The 5,381-nt window shown below is 31.8% G+C and overlaps 1 long non-coding RNA gene across 1 annotated transcript; it reads left to right on the top strand.

The window, feature by feature from the left end:
- On the top strand, positions 665-1,734 carry LOC110262985. The gene is made up of 2 exons (XR_002347997.1): positions 665-989; positions 1,617-1,734. It is a non-coding gene; the product is annotated as an uncharacterized LOC110262985 (long non-coding RNA).

Raw genomic sequence — 5,381 nt, 5'->3', positions numbered from 1 at the left:
GATTGGTTGCATACTTTATCCTAAATATTTTTATATAAATCGAATCAAATTTATTCAATTTACACTATTTATGTATAATATATATCATGTACCAGTAACAAATCGAATTTAGCTACTTTATTCGATTTATTACTACTACAGATTATTGACATTTTTTACTTCTGACTCTGAAAAAATTTAAGTTTTTATTTCTATGTCACCTTATAAAACTATATTTTATAATAATTTTTTAACCTTAAAAGTTTTAGTAATAATTTTTTAGATGCTAATGAATCAAATGATTATTTTTAATTAACTTTTAGAAATTGTTTATTGTTTTGTTTTAAATTCATAAGTTTATAATTAAATTTTTACACTAGAAATATTGTAAAAGATTTAAAAAATCAAATATAAATTCAAGAATTTTTAACTTCCCACTTTTACATTTTAGTTACAAATTGCCTACTTTTAGAGAATTTAATTTCTCCTTTTTTTAATTTTGAAAGGATTTAAATTCTAATAATAAGACAATGAAAATAACCATTGAAACCAATATATAAATTATTTTACATTATTATCACATGTAAATCAAAGTCACTTTGAAAACCAGAGTAATTTGTTTGATATAAGGCAGAGAGAGCAGCAATGGCAAGTTAGATGAAGATGAGTGGGCATGTTGGTGAGTTCAATGAAGGATAGAGTAAATAAAATGGTTGGTTGGGCAACTAAGTTCAGCACAATAATAAGTAGAGACAGAGTGAAGGGCATGTGGGGGTCCCACGACAGAAGGGATCGTGGTAGGGACCACAAGGTTGGTGGTATCCATGGTTTTGTTGGACAAGCCGTATGGTCCTCTTCCGTATACGGTCTCTGACCACTCTCTCTGCACTCATGACGCATCTCGATGACCCTTCAATCAAAATCTCACATGCACTCTTCTTCTTTCTTCCTCCCAATTTTTTTCTTGTTTTTTTTTTTGTCTCGCTTCTCCTGGTCTCCTACTTTCAATAGTAAGTTTTCATTTGACTGGTGTTTTGTTTTGCTTTTTTCTTTTTCTTTTTCTTTTTAAACTGGTGTTTAGTTAATAGGGAAAATATTAAAAATGTTTCATAACGAGAAATTAGTAATCACAGCTTTCATATATTTATATGCATTTCATACCTTAATCTTATTTAGCAGTTATTAAAATTAGTGTAATTTACCTGAGTAAAATAAATGGGAGACAATATTATGTATATGTTTTAAAATATTTCTCAGTACTAAAATGAGGATATCCGTATAATAATTTCGATTTACATAAAATAACTATATCTGTGTAACTTTATTTGATTTAGAATATTTAGGTAATATTGAATTTTATTTTATTTTATTTTTTGTGTGAATTATCTAAAAATTTATGTGTACATATTTATCTTTTTTATGATGTAATGGGTGAGAATTAGATAACTTTTAGGGTTTGTTTATGTACATACAAAGATTTAGTAGAGATTATGCACTATACTAAATTGTCGGTTGAAGTGATGAATTATTTTTTGTAAGACTAAATTCTTAAAGTGATCTCTCAAATTCTATTTGCATATTAATGTTGTTCCTTAATTTTCAATTGCACTAAATGGGCTCTTCAATTTGAGTTTCAGGCTGCATACAGATCCCTCAATCCATTTTCGACCTGAGTCAGTAAGCAGAGCGCTGACTTGGCACTGCCACTGAATGGCGTCGTTTTGCTTGTAGGTGAAAAATGAAAAAAAAAAAAAACGTCGTATTGTTATGCAGGGGTATTGAAAGGTTTCTTGGATAAGGGTTATTATTCACAACTCTTTCTTCTTTTTTTGTTAAACTTTTCGTCTTCTTCTTCTCCAGAGAATGTCGTGACAGTAGGGCTCCTTTAATTTAACGATTTCCTAAGATTGTTAGCACGAGAAGGAAGAACGCCAACCATAGAAAGTTGCTGAAGCAGAAGGTACCACCATGATGTGTAAGAAATGAGATTAGCAATATTTTTACCGTTTGAATTTTTTTTTGGATACTCATTTATCATTCCTCATTTGAGTTGTTTTTTGAGGTGATTTCATTTGCATTTGTTATTTTTTGAAATTATTATGCTATTAGATTTTTTTTGGTTACTATGTTAGGGTGAAATTTTATTTGCTCTATTTTTTATGTATGAAACAAGGGCTTTTTTTTTCCATTAATGTTACTCATGTGTAGTTGTGATACAGTGTTAGTGCTGCGTGTATTTAATTTATTTATTTATATACGCTACATATGGATGAAGTTTGGATATTATATTTTATCATGGAGGAACTTTTGAAAAGGGTGTTGACAAAAAGGTGGGTTATTATCTTGATAATAGAAGCTGCTTGGGTGATCTTGAGGTGGATATATTTGATGTATTTTATCTGAGAAACTACTTTAAGAAGCTAGTTTATGACAGAATGAAGAAAGTTTGGTAGTTTGTACTTCGGAAGAAGAGTATAGAAGTGGGTTTGAGAAAGTTAAACACTGATGCAGAGTTAAGAGAGATGTGTCAGATGGGTTCACAAAACAAGGATTTTGTTGATATTTTTATTGAACATGAGGTTTCATCACCTGAACTGCTACAAGGAAAGGAGGTTATGATCTATATTGATGATGAAGTAAGGGATATTGGAGAGCAAGTAAAGAAAAATGCCACATCCGTTCCACACCATTGTGCTAATTCTAATGTTGAAAAGACTCCCATTGTTTACTGATGCAGAGTTCATTAGTCTACTTCATTTGCTTGTTTACTGATGCAGAGTTAATTAGTCTATGTATTGTTTATACGTTTGGTTGGTTATTTAATTAGTTAATTACTTAGTTAATTAGTTACTTTATTATTATTTCTATGTTTACAGGAATCCTGTGTGTACATGCTTGTGCTGTTCTTGCTAGAGTCAACAAGCATTCAGAGAATTTTTGTCACAAGCTATTAACTATGGAGTCCTACAAAGCCACTTATAGCCACCACATCAACCCACTACCTAGCCAACAATGATGGGAATGATCTGAATACAATAGGCATTTGGCACCATTGATCAAGAGAAAATCGGGCAAGCTCCAAACCAAGAGGAGAAAGGATGCGGATGAAGGAGGTCAATCTAACAAGAAATCAAAGCCAAGTACTACTTTGAAGAGGCAGCTACGTTCATTTACTTGCAAGTATTGTCTGCAGAAAAGTCATACCAAAAGAGGATGTGAGAAAAAGAGAGCTGCCAATGCTACAGAAGCTGCTACTGCTACTGCTGCCAAGGCTGCTGAGGCTGCTACAAAGGACCCTAAGAATGCAGCTCAAAATTCCACTGCAATTGTTTCTGCAAATTCTACAGCAACCACTACTACTACAACTGCCACTACAACTGCTTTTGTTATAGCAACTGGTACTGCTACAGCATCTTGTGGTAGAGGGTGTCCAACAGGTTGAGATTGATCTATCTCAGCCGTCATATTTTGAAGCAGAAGACTCTCAAAAGGTATTGTCTCATAGCTGTTCATACTATGTATTTTTTAAAATTTGGAATCTAATTTCTTTGTCTGTTTATATTGTCATTTGTGTGCACTGCAAGTTCGTGAACTTAAAAAGAAGACACCAGCAAGACTTGTAAAGATGGCACCTAGAAGAAGGTCACCTCCTCCAACAGGGTCTACAACCTTGGATCCAATACAGGGAGCTAGTGAAGCCACTATAGCACGGTTGACAGACTTCCTCAAGTTTGTGCCCACTCTAGGATTCAAACCCCTAAGACAGAAGTGACGTTTAAGCTTAATGTCCATAGGTTTAGGATGCCAACTTCAAAGTTTGTGATATTTTTTTAAACAATTATGACAATGTTCTTCTTGTTTTTTGTTTGTTGTTGTTGATTTATAAATTTTTCTGCAACTATGTTATGGTATTTAGGGTGCTGAAAAATAGTTAAAACAATACTAAATTTCTTTTTTATTGTTATTGTCATCTCTATATTATTGTAGAATTTTACATGAACTAATATTGTTTTGAATTAGTTAAGAATTATATTTTATGTTACCTATTTTTATTGTTGCTTATGCATTTAATAATTGTGTGTTCAATTAAATTTACAAAACCAAAACCAAAGAAACAAGCTATCGAAGAGCACAATCAATTCATGCATCAAAACACACCTTATTTCATTTACAATATTTGTAAAATGGATTACGTTAACATCATGGTTCTGCATTGTAGCAACAACCTTCTGTTTAAACCTTCAACAATAACATTAACACAAACACAAATACTACTAAAAATCCTAAACCCAGTACTTGAATAATCACTTTTATATTTTTAACATCTGTTTTTAATTTACCCACTCTCCATGCAATGTTAATCTTTAGCTCATTCTTCTCATTTTCTTCATCACCTTTCACAGGAACCTTGTCTTGTACAAAATCTTTTCAAACAAATAATTCATACCATTTCTTTTTACTAGTATGCAAATATGCATTTAACTTAGCCAAATATCTACCTCAAATTAATAATACTTAAAAATTTAAAAAGTTTGGACACTCACATTATAATTTGGACAACCGAAGATGAGCTTATTAGAATGCGTCTTTGTCCTTGACTACCTAAGAACCGGCCAACACCTACATCCGCAGCACTCTGAAACCCGTCTCAGCCTACTTCACATAGTGTTCCTTGTCCAATTTTCCATCGTAGAGGAGCGATTCAAACTTCCTAAAATGTGACTACCACTCCCTATTATGAGTACAATAACAATGGCAAAAAAAGAGGAGCAAGAACAAGCTAAGGAACAAAATCAGAAAGGAAGGGGGAAGAACTATATTTAGCAGTTATCATTGGGGCCAAGGACTGAATTGTAAAATTTTGAAAGGTATTCTACATCAGCTAGCCGTTTCAGTTGTCATAGGTGGTAGTGGCAGTGCTAGGTCAGCGTTTTGTTTGCTGACTCAGGCTGGAAATGGGCTGAGGAATCTGTATGCAGTTCGAAGTTCAAACTGGAGAACCCATTTAATGTAATTGAAAACTGAAGAGTAACATTAGTGCATGGACCAAATATGAGAGACCACTTTAAAAATTTAATCAAAATCGAGTAAATTATGTGTAACTCCCCATGATTTAGGTTGATGAAAAGTAAATAAATAAAATATAAACACACACAATGATTTAGTAGGCAAGAAAAAAAACCATGGAACAATCCCATGATTGGTGGCGCCGCTTTCGATCTTTTGTGTTGCCTAGAAAATAAAATTATATTTTACAATTCAATTTAGATTAATTTTAAGATAAAAAATTGATATAATTTATTATAATTTGAATTTTATTAATTTGATTTTTATTTTTTATTTTAATTTTATATTTTTAAAATATAATTTTAAAATATTTCTTAATATATTTAGATTATTTT

The sequence above is a fragment of the Arachis ipaensis genome, chromosome B05 (assembly GCF_000816755.2).
Source record: "Arachis ipaensis cultivar K30076 chromosome B05, Araip1.1, whole genome shotgun sequence".
In the NCBI taxonomy this organism is placed as follows: Eukaryota; Viridiplantae; Streptophyta; class Magnoliopsida; order Fabales; family Fabaceae; genus Arachis; species Arachis ipaensis.
Note: the sequence above shows the minus strand (reverse complement) of the source record. Positions and strands in the feature narration are given on the sequence as shown.